At 35.4% G+C, this 18,897-nt stretch overlaps 1 long non-coding RNA gene across 1 annotated transcript; it reads right to left on the reverse strand.

The window, feature by feature from the left end:
- Positions 1–1,909: 1,909 nt before the first annotated feature.
- On the reverse strand, positions 1,910–13,057 carry LOC118762725. The gene is made up of 3 exons (XR_004998476.1): positions 12,994–13,057; positions 4,850–4,851; positions 1,910–1,922 (listed from the first exon to the last, which is right to left on the reverse strand). It is a non-coding gene; the product is annotated as an uncharacterized LOC118762725 (long non-coding RNA).
- Positions 13,058–18,897: the final 5,840 nt, after the last annotated feature.

Raw genomic sequence — 18,897 nt, forward strand, 5'->3', positions numbered from 1 at the left:
AAAATAAACTTTCACGCGCTATTTAAAAAGCACATTAGGCAATATTAAAATGGAAATAGACAGGGTATATTGTAAAGCCAGAGAAAACTATAATAAGAGGGATCAAATACCTCTGCATAGCAAACAAGCTACGAAGATTAGGGCTGAAGGCAGAGAGTAAATGTTTCATCTCAGCGCCTCAAGAACAAACCTTATTAACCCGGAAATACCAATCCAATGTGATGAAAAATGGACTAGATGCAAAGCGCCGATTCTTCAATGATGATATTGAAACAATGAACCACTTAATCTCTGGATGTAAATTTTTAGCTCCAGCAGACCATAAATCAAGTCATGACGGAGTTGGCCAATATCTATAATAGTTGCATTATAAAATCAAAACTGTTGGCTAGTGGAAGAAGCGTCACACTGAAGCTGTAACAGAGAGAGAACATTTAGATATTCTTTGGAAATTTCTTACACATACAGATAGCATCATTAAAGGAAATAAACTGGATATAGTATAGGAAATCAAAATAATAAAGTCTGTTTATTGATTGATATGTATATCCCTTGTGATAGCAATATTCCGGCAAAAGAATTTCACAAACTGAGAAAATATGAAAAAATGAATCATTGAAATACAAACAATCCTGGCAAGCTCGTATTACTTTAAATGGCCACGGCTCGTGAGCTGAAACTAGATAAAATAAAATAAAAAATAAATAAATAAATATGGCATCTCAAGGCGGTTATAATACCAGGAACTGTAGAAGGTCTAAGAATGATCAATAAGGGAAGTGAAAATTATTTTAGAATGATTCCTGTCTTACAACCCTCCAAAAAGTACAAAAAATATTTTACCAGTTACGCCACACATACTGAAAAGAACATTTCCGATAAAGTCCCATGGATTTTACATAACTGTATTTGATTTTGTAAATGAACAATCTGGTATGTTTCTTTTAGTGTCTTATCCATATATGCAGTGAGTTGGGTTTTTTTTAGCCTAGGCAAGAAATGAAAATAAAATTGACGGAAGTAAACCACATGATAATAAAATAATAATAATAATATTCACAGACATGACAGAGTTGGAACCTACATACACTGGAAGCTATGCCAACACTGTGGAATAACAACAGAAAAAAGATGGTATAGGCACACACCAGAAAAGGTCACAGAAAACGAGAAACCAACCATACTCTGGGATATGCCGATACACACAGATAGAGAAATTAAGGCCAACAGACCAGATATAGTTGTCAGAGATCATGAAGAAAAAAAATGCATTCTAATTGATGTATCAATACCGGCAGATGACAACGTGTCTCTAAAAGTAATGAAACTTTCAAAATAAAAAGACCTGGAAATAGAGGTAACCAGAATGTGGAATCTAAAAACAGAAACAATTCCTATCATAGTAGGTGCATTAGGCATGATAAAAAAATATTCAGACAAAATAACATACAGAAAATTGCACTACTAGGCACTGCACACATCCTACGCAGAACACTTTCCATACAATAACCATCAGAGCATCACAACAAATCACAGCACATACCTAAGGCACACAGAGCTGCGCTCGGTAGTGAAGAGAAAGCACGCTATAAAAATAAAACTACTGAATGACAATAATAATAATAATAATAATAATAATAATAATAATAATAATAATAATAATAATAATAATAATGAGAGAGAGAGAGTATTACAGAAGAGTTAGATAAATATTAAGCATTGAACTTAATGCTATAAACACGATAATAGGGATAAACATGCTAGCCGTACCAGTCATAAATTACAGCTTTAACATAGTAAACTGGAATACCAGTGAATTAAGAAACCTAGATTGGAAGAGCAGAAAACCACTAAAAGCGCACCAAAGTCACTATATCAAACAGACGCAGACAGAATATATCTACTACGCTTAGAAGGGGGCCCTGGCCGGACACAGATAGAAAGTTACTATAAAATTACAAAAGTTGGACTAGCAAAGTACTTAGAAACAAGGAGGGTAAGGCTACTTCATGTAGTAAAGCAATATCAGAAAAAGAAAACGCTTTTCTCGATACAGAAGGAGGCGACAAAATACAAAACAGAAGCAAATTACACTCACACACTGACCTCAGACGACAACATAGCATAAATGGTCAGAGAGACAAAATACAAAATGAAAACTGAACTACAACATCAAACATATGGCATAACACGAACATGAACATCTAATTTGTTGTCTCTTGAGGTCCCTTGAGACGTAGAGTCAACTTGTACAAATACAAAGCAAAAGACAAACATATTATAATAATGATGATGATGATAATAATAATAATAATAATAATAATAATAATAATAATAATAATAATAATAATAATAACAATAATAATAATTTATAATAATAATAACGATAATAATGATAATAATAATGATACATATAATCTCAAAACAAATGAAATTTGTAAACATTGTTAAAAGCATTTTTATATGTACATAATAGCAAAACAACTTTCACTGTCATCTCGACATAACACTATCACATTTAAAATGAAATTACTTTTAAAACGAATTTCTAATTTTCTTATATTTTCACAGACATTCTTTAGAACCATACGTTGCGCAACACCAAAAATATGGCACCCTAATCCTAACACCAATTTGAACTTCTAAGTGCGAGACCTGGAGTCAACGAGTACAACTAGAAAGCAAACGCCAAGCATATAATATAATAATAATAATAATAATAATAATAATAATAATAATAATAATAATAGTAATAATAATGATGATAATAATGATAATGATAATAATACTAATAATCATTATTATTATTATCATCATCATCATTATTATTCTTATGTTTTTCCTTCTTTCTTCAAATTTTCTTCCGTTTCTCGCCGAGTGTTTTCCTATTATTATTATTATTATTATATTATTATTATTATTATTATTATTATTATTATTATTATTATTATTGAGTGGGAAAACAGAGCATGTCATCAAAGTGACAATGGGGTAAATATACAAAGCCCAGAATACGTATCATGACTACCTGTCTGATAAGGGTACACCAGGCACATGCATCACAAACATATGTGTGCGACATGGTGAACTCATATCAAAATAAACAGCACATGTCTTGCTGGTGCGACCCAGTTAGAATTTCTTTCAGGTCGAGTAGCCCATCCCGCTCAAAGGGTCCACGAATAAGGGTTGTTTAAGGATGTTGAACAAAACACCCATGATTCCAGAGGTGAATAAGTCAGACCCCAAAGAATTCCTCTAAACACACGGCTATGATGCTCCCCCACTACTTCTGCTCTAATCAGAGATGCACATATCATCAGCCATTAAGGGATATACTCAACTGATTAAGGCCAAACAACAGACAAGAAAATCTGCGGTATTAAGCAGAATATTTGCTGTAGCCCATCTTTTATACCAAGACAAAACGACGTACATGATAACACTTCCAATCAGTTAAGATCAGAAGCCATGAGAGCCACTGCCTGGTACTACATGAGGGCATTGATTATTATTATTATTATTATTATTATTATTATTATTATTATTATTATTATTATTATTATTATTATTATTATTATTATTATTATTATTATCATCATCGTCATCGTTATTGTAGGCCATTCTTTTTTCACAAAAGGGCGCCAAATTTGGAGCATTATACAACATATGAAAACAAAGAAACAGATTTAATATTTAATACAATGCTATTTTTCTTTCAAAAAAAAGAACAAACATAGATCCGACATATTTTTATTCGCCCAATGCGGACCTATAACTCCAGATCATTAACAGGTTCATTGAACTACAGCAAACGTGTCTCATTTGTCTTCTTTTCAGGAAATTCACTTGAGATAAGCACATCAGATTCTACATCCATGTTATGGCATTTGTAAAGTTTATGAACATAATATCTAGCACGTTATCGTTATTTCGTTTTTGAAACATTAATCATCATTATGCCAAGCAGTTTATTTTGGTAAACAAAACTAAATCCTGCACTACATTTATTAGCATCTGTAAACATAATGCATCTACCATCTTTACATTTTTTTGCTATGGTAAAGATGGCAGAGCAGAGTGTTCCCTGGGAAGCGATCATCACAGACGCTTTGCTCAGCAAAGTCAGGAGATATAGCGAGTCGGTTAAAGTCTGTGAAAACTGTGGATAGGAAGCAATATGCCTTCGTTTAGCGATAGGTGTAAATTTATTTGTAGTAACTAGGGTTCACTCTAGAGTTCAGGAGTCTTGTACTAGCCACAAAGGAGGAAAAAGATTTTGTCTGAAAATTGTCGGAAGCCGCTGAGAAAGCAGATCATCATATCTGGTTCAAGTGAAAGAATGAGTGGTGGGGCAAGAAAGAGTATTGCGAATGGAAGAAACATCTGGTCCAGGGTTACAGCATTTTACCCAACAAAGCTCGTACAAGTTCCGTAGGAGTTTTGTTGCTTGCATAGGTGGCTGGCCTGGAGCACGAAACACATCAGAACAACTTCACCTGATATAACGATCGGCTAATCTATTCAGAGATATAGTACAGAAGCACCTTCATCACACAAATGTTTACCCTAAATCTTCACGCAGAAATATTATCAAGGCTGTTCCTAAATCTTAAACTTCTAAGGATAGAAGGGCCCCTTTCAGTCTTTCTAGACTAGAGATGGTGTCGCGATAAAAATGCTGGAGGTCGTGGCACATTATCAACACTTTCCTCTGCATAAGAGTAATGAATAACAGAATTATCACAAACAACGGACTATCGCCTGGCAGGTGCCCTGTGGCTAAGTAGCACAGGTCCTGTTATCATTATACGGCTGTTAGAACAATTTGGGTTAAGATGACGAATACAACTGTTACTTTTTTAGTAGAACCACTATTAATGAAGGAAGAGCCGTAAGAGGATATAGAAAGAGGATGCATGACATATGGTTGGAGAAGCAGGGCTTAGATATTACGGAACAGAGATGTTGTGACCAGGTAACTGCAATAAGTAAGAAAGGATGACTAACAGTTTTAAAGCTCGATGAGATTAGAAAGAAGGTGATGATAGAAAACATCGGGAACGATGCAGCAGTAGATCCGGAGTAAGTTGACGATGCTGCACTTTCACTTTTGCCGGAACATGAAAGGAAAAACACTGGGTGTATATTGGCGGTGGAACACAAAGGGAAACAGAACAACACACACACACATACATGCATGCGCATATGCACAAATGCACACATACACTATATATATACATATAATTATGTATGTATATAACTGATGGAATTTTTTCAATTTCCGTCTACCAAATCCACAAACAAGATTTTTGTCGGCCCGGGGCTACAGTAAAAAAAAAACACTTGCCCAAGGTGTCAAGCAGTGGGAATGAACCCAGAAGAATACGGTCGAGGCTGCTACTGCCACTCCTCTTCTTCTTCTTCTTCTTCTTCTTCTTCTTCGGAAATGATGAAAGACAAATTCAACCTCGGCGGAATTTGAATTCAGAAAATAAAGACCAGGCGCAATGCCGCTAAGCATTTATCTCGGCGTACTAACAATTCTGCCAGATCGCCAAATTTTTTTCTATGGAAATATTATCGTATATGAAAATAACGAGGTGGCATAATTGCCAACACACCGTGGAAAGTGATTAGCGATATTTCGTCCGTCATTCCGTTCTGATTTCAAATTCCACCGAAATTGCTGGCCAAAATTTGATAACAATATTACAATCATTTTTTTTTTATTTTTCAAGAAACATACCTATGCATTTTTGGTGGAAAACTTGGCGTTTTATGTTCAGGGTTTATTGGAAGTATGTTAGTCCAGCTTTTGGCGGCTGTAAGAGAAAGTAAGTTTGTATATTTACAAAGAGAGACAAACCGAGCGACACATACATACTTTTGGTAGATTGTAGGTCTGTTCGTGTGTATGAATATGTGTATGTGGGTTTGTATGTGTATGCGTATTAATATTGTTTGTATTTGAGTCTTGAGAGATATTTTAGTATTGTGTATAGATATAATAAGAAAATAAGTTGTCAGAGGAATAAACGATTATCTTAGGAACTATTTTAGCTTACGGCTGTTTCTGCTATAAGATTCAGTGAACTCAGAGTTAAGTGCTTGTGTAACATCTTATAGATTCGTCAGAGCCTCAAATCTGAAGTGCAGTTTAGTTGAGAAAAGATTTACATTTATACAGATATACAGGGAAATGTATGCCAGTGAGAAAGCAGACGGGTACGTCGGTGTTGAAAGTCAAGGACTCCTCCCCATTCTATAATTAACAAGAACTTTGAGAATATCCAAGGCATAATTTCAAGTCTGTATGTGTGCATGTATATATGTATGTATATATATGTATGTATATGTGTGTATGTATATGTGTACAATAGTGTTTTACATATGTACATGTCCATGTAAGTCTTTAGGTCATCGATACGTAGTCTTACTTGTATGTGGCTATCGGTATTATTGTGTTGGTATATGTGTGCTTGATGTATGTGTGAGAGAATGTATGCTTATGTGCAGTTGTAATTGTGCGTGCGTATGTACGTGCTTGTCCAATAAAGTAAATATATTGCTAAGCAGTTATGTTACTGCCTGAAGTTTCTACAAATTACGAGAAATGTGTGACTATTTTTGTATATCCTATTGTGTGACTGGTGGCATTTGCGTACGTAACTGTATGACTACTCTCACTCGTCTCTGTTACTTTGAGTACATTCATATGCGTGCCCTAGATGCGTTGACCTGTCTTTCTTCATTCATATCTGCGTTTGCAATTTGCCTGTTGAGTCCAAGATTATGTATGCTCATTTGTACGCGCATGCCTTATATGCACACCGGTCGGCATAGCATTTCTTCGATTTTTAATTAATATACCTAAAATATTGTATATCGCAGGGCAAGGAAAAATCAATATTCTTATGACTTCCTTTCATTTTGGATTTAGTCATTTCCTTTTATAAAATATTCAAATATTATTTCGGGTTTATTGTTTTCTAGCATTTGAGGACAAATGCTGAAACTGAAATGAGAGAGGCATGGCAGATATATTAAATCACACCATGTACCATTATTTTCGTTTTCATACGTTCCGATAATATTAAATTCGAGGGTGATACCGATGGCGGTAATATGACCGTGGTGAATGCGACATCAAGGACGATGATTATGATGATGATAATGATGATGATGACCATTATCATCATCATCATCTTCCTCATGATCATGGTCATGGTTAGATGTTTATCATACCTTATGAATATTCGCAGCATTTGGAACTCCTTGCTTGCATGCTACCTGTAACCTATGGTATCATGCTATATGTTCATATCAATTATCTAATACTTTCATAATGGTACCAGCCGTGCCATGGAAGCCAATCTTCTGTAGTGTTCGCGACGATCGGCGCTTGTCATTCATATCATATTATTATTATTATTATTATTATTATTATTATTATTATTATTATTATTATTATTATTATATTATTATTATTATTATTATTCTATGTTTGACTTTTGCTTTATATTTGTACAAGTTGGCTCCAAGTCTTACCCAGAGACCTCAAGAGACAACAGGGTTGGAAGTTCATGTTGTTGTTATGCCTAGTGTGCCATATATTTGGGGGGTGGGGATGTTGTACTAATGAATGTCTAAAAAAAAAAAGAAAGTTTTTTTTTTTTTTTTTTAAACCGAAAATTATGGTTGTTTTAAACCTTGAGGTTACATAGAGAGTATTTTGCGTAGGATATGAGCAGTTCCCATGAGCACTATCTTTTGAACTTCTGCCATTTTGGGGTTTCCTGGTATCTGAGTTAGGTAGCTATCAGCCCCTTTTGCTATCATTCCCAGGGCACCTATGACAACAGGTATTGTTTTAGTCTTCAGCTTCCACATTTTGCTGATTTCTATTTCAAGATCTTTATATTTGCTCAGTTTTTGGTAGGTCCTGACAGATACGTTTATATCGATTGGGACAGTCATATCAATGAGGAGGCATGTTCTTTGTTTGAAGTCTTTCAATATGATGTCTGGCCTATTTGCATCTATCTTCCTGTCAGTTTGAATGGTGAAGTTCCAGAGGAGTGAGATGTGGTCATTTTCAAGCACTGGGGGTGGTTTGTGTTCCCACCAGTTTTTTTCATGGGGCAAATCCAGGTTTTTACAGATTACCCAGTGAATATATTGTGCAGCTCTATCGTGCCTGTTGAGATACTCTGTAGGCGCTAGAAGACTGCACTTGGAGACCACATGGTCAATGGTTTCATTTTGTTGCTTGCATACACGACACGTTGGACTGCTTCTGATCTTTAATATGTTGGCCTGGTAGTTTCTTGTTGGTAGGCATTGATCTTGAGCTGCTATGATAAACCCCTCTGTTTCAGATTTTAAGCCAGAGGCCATTAGCCATTGATGGGTCAGGGCTTTGTCGATATCTGCATTATTCGCTCTCTTTGGGTATTTGCCGTAGAGAGGTTTTTCTTGCCATTTATTATTCAGAATATCTAAGGCCGCAGTTTTGGCAGGGTTTTCATGCGCCTAGCTTTTTCTGTGCTTGTTTCTTGTATGTCTATCTCTAATTCCGAAATTGGTTGTATTCGGAATTCACTTAGATATTCCTTTGCCTGTTTTGTGACTGAGTATGATGCTTTCTTGTTTTCATGTTTTGAGACAAGTTTTAACATCCAGTCCTCAGAGTTTTTCAGGTAGGTGTCTAGGCCAATTGTAGCAATCTTCATTGTTATTGCCAGTTGCAAAAGACCACGGCCTCCCTCTTTTCTTGGCAGATAGAGTCGTTCTGTATCTGCCTTAGGGTGGTGCATTCTATGCATTGTCAACAGTTTCCTTATTTTTCTGTCGAGCTGACATATTTCAGTAATTGACCAGTTAACAATATTGAAACTGTAAGTCACGACTGGTATAGCTAATGCTTTATGTCTGTACAAGTTGGTGCCAAGTCTCACCCAGAGACCTCAAGAGACAACAGGTTGGAAGTTCACGTTGTTGTTATGCCTAGTGTGCCATATATTTGTTTGTTTTTTGGTGCTGTACTAGTGAATGTCTAATACATAAAAAAAAGTTTGTTTTAAACCTTGGGATTACATAGAGAGTATTTTGCGTAGGATAATAGCAGTTCCCATGAGCACTATCTTTTGAATTTCTGCCATTTTGGGGTTTCCTGGTATCTGAGTTAGGTAGCAATCAGTCCCTTTCGCTATCATTCCCAGGGCACCTATGACAACATGTATTGTTTTAGTCTTCAGCTCCCACATTTTGCTGATTTCTATTATTATTATTATTATTATTATTATTATTATTATTATTATTATTATTATTATTATTATTATTATTATTATTATTATCATTATTATTATTATTATTATTATTATTATTATATTATTATTATTATTATTATTATTATTATTATTATTATTATTATTATCATTGTTATTATTATTATTATCATTATTATTATTATTATTATTATTATTATTATTATTATTATTAAGTAATGTGGCAGATTTTTATACTCAGAATTTAAATATTACTGTGGTCGACTTTGCATTTCATGTTTGGTGGGGGTCGATCACATATGTACCAGTCGAACACCAGGGTTGATGTAATCGGCTTACACCCTCCCTTGGAACTGCTGGACTTGTGTCAGAATTTGAATCAGTGTCATGTTGCTAAGGCTATGACTGTCACTAGCAATGACGTAGTATTATATGCCATGATTTTGCTAATCGTTTTAGGTACCCTGATAGACACACAGAGATTCTCCTCCTCGTCCATCACTATAGATCCTATGAAACATCCATAATGTGACACCGGGATGTTTCATAGTTAAGTGCGTCTCAACTCAGTGTCGAAGTAACATATCCTCCAGTTTTATAGCTTATTTTACTGTTGCACTTAATATCGTTATTGCAATTGCTATTTTGTAGCAAACGCTCACGTTGCTGTTGTTTTTTATTGTTGTTGCTGGTGTTGATGTCGGCTGCTGTGGTTTCTTTTTGTTGTTGCCTTCTTTGAAGTGAACTGAAAGCCTTGAGATTGTTGGTTTGTGTTACCACATAAGTGCTAAGTTACGAATAGTCATATGAAATGTAGCAGATTCATCAGATCAAAGACGGTTTCTTTTCTTTCACAGTCTGCTGGGAATAAATCCATCCCTGCACCCAAACAAATTTTGCTCTGTATCACTTGTTTTTTCACTATTTATTCCAATTGTTTCCTTTGTCTTTCCTCTTTCCGGATTCGATAAAATAATGCATGCATCTATTGGAATCTGCTGGGGTCGATGTAATCGAGGAATTTGTTTCCTCTCCAAAATGCTGGTATTGTACATTAATAAGATTTCTATTCATATGTAACATCCACAGAAAACATCAACGCATATTGTAATATTTCGTGCTAAGTCGTCTAAAACTGTATAAAAGCTTTTGCCGTATACAGAATAAGAGTTATCATTCGTTCTATAATCCTGATCCCTAATCCACTCGCATCAAAAACGTTTGGGAGTGGGTATTTTAAATATAGCAATAACTTTCTTTTTCCATGCCAGATGGTTGCGTGACTTCCCCTAAACATATCAAGTTTCGTTTCTGTCATTATTCCAGCGTGTACGTTGTCACAAACATCATGTTCTTTAAAAGGTATTTATCTTACAGCAAACTTCCATCAAGTATAGCCTTTTATGCGAGTCTTTAAATCTATCGCTTCTCTTGCAAAAATGTATATGCTACGTCTTGAGTAAAACTTAAGAAGCCCCACACACCACATATATTGACATTATAACGATATCTGTATCAGAAGAAATAGACCGATAACTATCGTGCCTACCTTTGCTACCACGAATTTAATAGCATATTTAGAATATTAATTGAACTAGGAGTATCGAATAACAGTTGATATAGATCTCTACTCAAGGATATTGATAAAATATATTTATCAGAAGAACAAAGTAAAAATATGGACCAATTCATTAAGAAGTTAGCACGTGGATAATTGGCACAAACCATGGAATAGCCTGGCATGTAGTACCAACAAGTTTATGATATCCCACTGTGAGGATTACCTTTCATGCAAATCAAAAGCAAGAGATCCCCGGCATCTACATACAGCATAAAATGCAGAAAACGTTGAATGACAGCAAATGTAAGCTGTGCAAGACCAAGAGAGAAGACATCAACCACATTATTGCCAACTGTGTGAAAATGTCTTGCAGATATTATCTTCCTATGAGGTACGATGATGTAACCTGAGCGGTCTGGAACATAATAATAAAAATAGAACACCTACGGACGAAGTTAACAAGATTGACACCGATGCATTCCAAAAAGTCTAGTGGATCTTAAAAATTAAAATAGGCACCAAGTTAAAACATAACCAACCACGTAGCGTTTTGTTGGGCAACAAGGGGGAGATACGCTTTGTTAGAGAAATCAGCTACCCTCTGGACACCAACGTGGTTCGAAAAATTCAAGAGGACATCAATAGACAATTAATAAGGTGTTTGAAAGTATACTCCCCAAGATACACTTTCAGCTTCATACTTATTATTGTTGGAGCAACAGGATACATACCATCCCTTTTGGAGCAAGGTATAGTTGAATTCGGGTTCCTGTTAAGAAAAGGTAAATACTTGATTCATAGTCTAGAAATAACCAGGATATCTGGGACTATATAAATTTGCAAGATCTTAATGATGATGAACAAAACCAACCTTGCTGCGGAGTATGAGGCCGGTCAAAAATTACTCTAAATTAAAAAGAGAAGAAACATACACACATGCATGCATACATACATACATACATACATACATACATACATACATACATACATACATACATACATACATAATTTTTGCCCACAATAAACATTCACTAAGCATTTCTGTTCTTATTTCTTTTTCTGTTTTGAGCGATGGATTGCTAACTAAAAGGTTGAGACACTTGCTTTTCCCCAAACAATAGTTATATTGATGTTTTATTTTTAATCATTCTTCATATTTGTGAATTTGTATTTCTATTTGGATATTCCATTAACAACATTAACAATGTGTCGCCAACTATTTAGATTAAGACTGGGTTTATACTAATATTATTTATGAAATAGACAGATATATAGATAGATATATAGATAGATAGATACATAGATAGATAGATAGATAGATAGATAGATACATAGATAGATAGATAGATAGATAGATAGATAGATAGATAGATAGATAGATAGATAGATAGATAGATAGATAGATAGATAGATAGATAGATAGATAGATAGATAGATAGATAGATATACCGGTACTGCTGACATATATCTAAGATTTAGTTATTAACCTTATACGACTGTACTAAGCCGCCCTAATGTTTTTTTTCTCTCTCCTTTATGAGAATTCTACAACGTTATTAATGTCTGCTTTATTAAATCCTAAGTATTTGTAATCTGTGTTCGGTATAATTCTATGTCTATTTCTGTAGGCAATATAATATTACTGTTTTTATTAATAATTTTCCCTCATTACAAGATAAACTACGAGACATTTCCTGACCAAAATTCACGCTGATTTTCTTTGACATTATCTAGCATTATTAATTCCTGGTGATTTTTGTATACTTAGTATACCATTTTAAACCGATGCGAAGCGTTGAGATCTAGTTGTCATCACAGTGTAGCTTAAATATATTTGCATAAAAAACAAGCTAGAGAAATAATTACTGGAATAGTCTTTCACTCATTAGTTTCGGTTAACTTTTGATCCAACACTGGAATTACAGATTTCCGGCGTCGTTGCGCGGGTCGGTGCGGGTGCCACGAGGTCGGTGCGGGAGTCGTCGGGCGCCGCCGTTCGCGTTGCGGTAGCGCGTCCACCTCCTGGTCGTTTCAGCCCGCACGGTTCCTTCGAGGGTGCTCTTCGTCGAGTGTCCGAGGTGGCCGGTACGTTGACTGTAAAAAAATTAGAGTGCTCAGAGCGAGCCCCGCCGGCTTACATACGAAAAGCATGGAATGATGGAAAATGGCCTCGTCCGCGCGTCATCACTCGGTCTCCGTTCACGACGAGGCAATGATGGAAAGGAGCGATCGGGGCCACTCGTATTGCGACGTTAGAGGTGAAATTCTTAATTTATGTTATTGCCATTAATACTTTTTTTATGAACAGGTTGATGTTCTCCAATGCTGTTGACGGTTTATCAAAGTTAAACGGTCAACCGCATTGGAGAGCATAAATGTTAAAATTGTAGTCGAGAAAAACTTACCTGACATGAAGCACTGGAAGCCATCTGAATATTAGAAAAGATTTACCTGTAGCGTGATGATTCACGATGGGTCTCAAAATATTGACATAATTACTGCTGCTCAATGCCCTGTGATCATTGCAAAGGCTGTATGGCCTGACATGGACAGCCACAGCGGAGACGATGAAACTGTAGCCAGCCAGAAGGGAACACAACAAGCGTTCCAAACCTTTGAGCAGGACCTTAGGATTAATTCAGGTCGCTATGTGCAGTTGCTGAAGATTTTGGTCAAATCCTAGTTGCAGGGTGTTGCTGCTTTAATGTCACGAGTATGGCATCGGATTTCCTCTCCTACATATAGTTGCGTAAAGAGTTAGAAATAATTGTCGGAGAATTTCTACTATTTCACCATACTCATTTTCTGGCCTCCTAATTCCCCCAGTTTTAATACTGTGGATAACTATGTGTAGGGTCTAGTTCATTAAGATACTGACTACGCTGCCTCCCATGCTGAGACTGACATGATGGCCAAGAACATGGTAGTGTTCCCAAGGAAACAGGGAGAACTTCATGCGCCAAATCTGGGCAACGACTCGAGGTTGTGGTGCAGGGCGAGTGAGGCTACTTGAGTAACTTGTTTTCTCTCAGCCATAACCTAGTTTATATTTTCTTATTATTAAAATATTTTCGGTTAGGGAAGGAATACTGTGTTCTCTCTTTAATGCAAACTGTCAGGTTTTCCGCGACAATACCCTTTATATCCGCACACACACAAACACACATATGTATATGTGTGTCTGTGTATATATATATACATATATAGTTCTGTATTTATCAGATGAGGAATTACGTACACCATTTACATTATTTACATTTGACGGATATTTGTCCCCATCTTGTTTGTTGTTAACACAACTTTTTGGCTGATACACACTCCACCCTTCATCAGGTGTCTTAGGGAAATTTCCAACCAGGGTTCTCATTCGTAAGGTATTTTTTGATGTTGATGTTATTATTATTATTATTATGATTATTATTATTATTATTATTATTATTATTATTATTATATTATTATTATTATTATTATTATTATTATTATCATTATTATTATTATTATTATTATCATTATTATTATTATTATTATAATTATTATTATTATTATTATTATTATTATTATTATTATTATTACTATTCAGATCACTGCCTGGAATCGTACTCGGAATCTGATGGAGGCTGGACGGTATATCAGCCGAAGTGTTGTGTTAATAACAAAGAAAATGAGGACAAATATCCGTCACGTGTAAATAATGTATACATATATATATATATATATATATGTATGTATGTATGTATGTATGTATGTATGTATGTATGTATGTATATATATATATATATATATAATATATATATATATATATATATATATATATATATATATATATATATATATGTATGTATGTATGTATATATATATATATTATATATATATATATATATATATTATATATATATATACATAGAAATTCGGGGTGAGTACTTGATAATTATAAGCACCTGTGTATACCGTTTGGTGGTGTAGGTGGTGGAGTAAATTGATCAAAATAAAAACATGATGCGAAGGATTCAGCGGTACATATGTTTCGGGCCTTTATTAGACAGATTTATAACAATGCATAATGTATGTCTGTGGCCTTCTTCAGCCGCACACAACAGCTTCCACAAGGACATGTGTTACATCAAAAATTCTTGGTTGGGGATGCAAATCCTCTCATTCGCGTACGACATAATGCGGCATCAGCATAGAATTGAAGCGTCCATCTCTTTCTTCTCTCAATGTAGAATGAGGACATTTGGATGTTGAAGTAATGTAAATAAATAAATACATATATAGACGTGGAGATGGAGGGGCGAGAATTTAGGACGAGGGATAAAAAATGTATAAAAAGTGTAAGTATAGAAAAATATAAAAATGTAGAGTATAAAGATATAAAGGGATATAAGGAGATGTAAAGGGGGTATAAAGAATATAAAGAAATATAAAGAAATATAAATAAATGTAAAGGCATAAGGTTATAAAGTAAAAATAGAAATAGAAATAAAAGTAAAAAGTAAAAAAATAAAAATAGGAATAAACATGATAAAAATGTAAAAAAATATAAAGATAAGGGATGTATAGAATTTACGGACCAAACATGGTGGTCAGGAGATTGATAAAATTTAGTTGTAGAAGTTTTGGGTGTCAATAAATCAACAGTGTCGTCTGGGGACCTAATGTGTTGTAAATCAGAGCTGTTGAGCGTTTATCTGGTTCTTTGAATAATTGGTCATCTAGTACATACATACCATCATGGATACATACACCCATATACACGCGTACATATACGCCTCCAAGCCTATAAGCATACACACGCACTCACGTGTAAACATGTACATAAACACACACACACCCACACGCACGCGCGTACATATACATACATACAACAGAATATCCGCATGTATACACGGACATTATACGTGTACACACCCATATGTACATACGTGCGCCCATCCATACATACACATACGCATATGCCCACGCTTCCAGGTTTAGATATAAGATATTAAAGGATGTATATAAGAACGTATGTCAAGAATCACGCACTCACGTCTACACGTGCACGCACACACGGCTGTGTGTCCATATGTGCGTGCACATATACACTTACATACACACACAGAGACATACGCGCATATGGGTATAGCTATAAGATATTAAAAGATGTATACAAATAGGTGTAAACATATGAATATAATAAAACATGTAAAAAAAGAAATACGGGGTATGTACATCCAGACGTAGATGTTTACTCGTACATATGTACATATATGTATACGTATACATACGTACACGGACGCTCGTATAATCATAAAGTGGATCCATAGGTAAGTAAATAAGGGATAAGCAAAAACAATAGACATATATAGAGATATAAAGCGATACGTTAGGGGTAAGAATTAGGGTAAGGGTAAAAATTAGAAATAAAAGTAAGAAATACAGTATAAAATAAGAAATACAATGTAAAGGTTAGAAATGAAATATAAACATTATAAAAATTATAAGAATTAAGATAAGGGATGAAAGTAAAAATGAGAATAAATCGAAGTAGAATAAAAGTAAAAATAAAAGCAAAAATAAAAATAAAATAAAATAAAATAAAATAAAAATATAATTTGGTAAAGTTTAACAGACTTAGCAAGACTATCTTGGACAAGGTGATCCCACGCATCAAACCCCACATACCACTCCAACTATGGATTAACACCGACGATGTGCTAGAATGGTTTAACACTATCACCAATAGGCCCAACTACTCATTCATCCAATTCGACATAGCTAGCTACTACGCCAGTATATCCCCCATCTTACTTAACAAATCCCTTATATTTGCCCGCAACCTTTCACTCATAGACAGAGAAAAAATTGACATAATACTATTAGCTAGAAAAACCATAATAGAATTCGACGGTAGACTTTGGACCAGATCCGATACCCACGACAATTTTGATGTGGCTATGGGCTCGAGCGATTCAGCTCAGGTGACTGACTTGGTCGGGGCCTACCTGCTCAAGAAGCTTTTCTCCGAAGTACCGGATCTTCAGTGGGGTCTATACAGAGACGACGCTCTCTTCATATACCCCACCAACAATAGGAGTAAACTAGAAAGAATTAGGAAAGAGATCAGGCTTTTTTTCAAATCCTTCAATCTTAAACTAGAATTTATGACCAATACTAAAATAGTAAACTTCTTAGATGTTACGTTAGACTTGAATAAGCACCTTCACCACCCGTATAGGAAACCCGAAGAAACTACCAAATACATCCATACCTCTTCCAACCATCCACCCTGTATAATTAGCACCACGGTCCAAGCCATCTCAGACAGACTTACAAAACTATCCTCTAATAGAAAAATTTTCAATAATCACGCACAACACTACAACCAGGCTCTCTATAGTGCCGGGTATAACCAGAGAATATCATATGTAGACCAACCGGGAACGTCCGTCGGCCATAAAACTCCCAATTATAATCGAACTCAGCACTCAACTCACACTAGCGATAATTCTAATTTAAACTCCAAACAACGTATAGGAAATAGGCGAACTAATAGAATAGCACACAATAGTAACCCTCCCGACGAGAGCAATATAGATCCTATTAGGAGAAATAGAAGGGATAATAGTAGATTACGCAAATATATATGGTTCAACATACCTTACAACTTAGCAGTTAGGGGTAAGTTATGTAAGAGAATATTCTCTATCATTTCCAACAACTTCCCACCCACCCATAAGTATAGAAGCATCTTCTCCAACAAAACCATTAGGATTTCCTACTCTACCCTGCCCAACATGAGCTGCCTCATAGCTAAACATAACTATATTAATATTAGAACAGCTAGATCAAGAGCAAACTATAGCGACCAACAGAACCCCCCTCATCTAGATAGTAGACAATATAACCAGACTGGCAGCCACACTACCCAAACAGTTAGTAATAACACCCGCCAACACAACAGAGGAAACACTACACCCATCAACAACCAGGAGGATATAAACGCCCCCACTCGTATTGCAACACCTCCGCCTGGGATTAGCAGCACACGACCGAATAATGCAATGCAATGCAACTGCAGATGTGCATCAGAGTGCCCGCTACAGGGCGCATGTACGGCGAAAAACGTAATATATTCATGTGAGGTGAGTACCCAGTTTAACACACTCACCTACATAGGTTGCTCAACCTCCTGGAAATCCAGATACTACAACCACCGGTCCTCGCTGAAACACAGACATAAGGCTAACAGCACCTCCCTTTCTAAAAGAATTTGGGAATTAAAAGACAAATGCATAGGCTTCAAACTCATCGGATCAGCTGCACCTTATTTAAATAATAGAGCAGGATGCCAACTATGTTGTGTAGAACTCCTGAACATATTGAAATTCAAAGACAAACACAATCTTATTAACAAAAGGTCAGAGTTCAAACCATCCTGTATACACAAACTTATTAATACTTTCAAATACTACAAAGCTTAGGTTATTATACCAACTCCCCCATGCAATTTCCTCCCACCCGGTGCAACCTGTCGGCTCCAGCACATCCCGCTTTCCTATATGTGCGTGTATATGCGTATATGTGTGCGTATATATATGTATGTGCACATATATGTACGTATATGTATATATATATATATATATATATATATATATATATATATATATGTGCGTGTGTGTGTGTGTGTGTGTGGGTGTGTGTATGTGCATATATGTTTCCCTGCATTTTCCTCCTATATATATACAAATTTTGTCTCCCATATATGTCTTCTTTTCCCTACATATTTCTTCTCCTACACCCATATCCTTCCTATATAGTCTCTTTATTTCCCTATATCTATACCCTTTCACATTTCTAACTCGGATGTTGAACGCACACCTCCAAACTCCACTTCCCACCCTTCCAATTCTCAGTTCCCCCCGCCCGCCCCTACGTAGGCACCTTTAACACACACCTCTAACTTTCAACCACCTTCATCTCATGTTAAACTTTACCAAATTATATTTTTATTTTATTTTATTTTATTTTATTTTTATTTTTGCTTTTATTTTTACTTTTATTCTA

The sequence above is a fragment of the Octopus sinensis genome, linkage group LG3 (assembly GCF_006345805.1).
Source record: "Octopus sinensis linkage group LG3, ASM634580v1, whole genome shotgun sequence".
NCBI classification, from domain to species: Eukaryota; Metazoa; Mollusca; class Cephalopoda; order Octopoda; family Octopodidae; genus Octopus; species Octopus sinensis.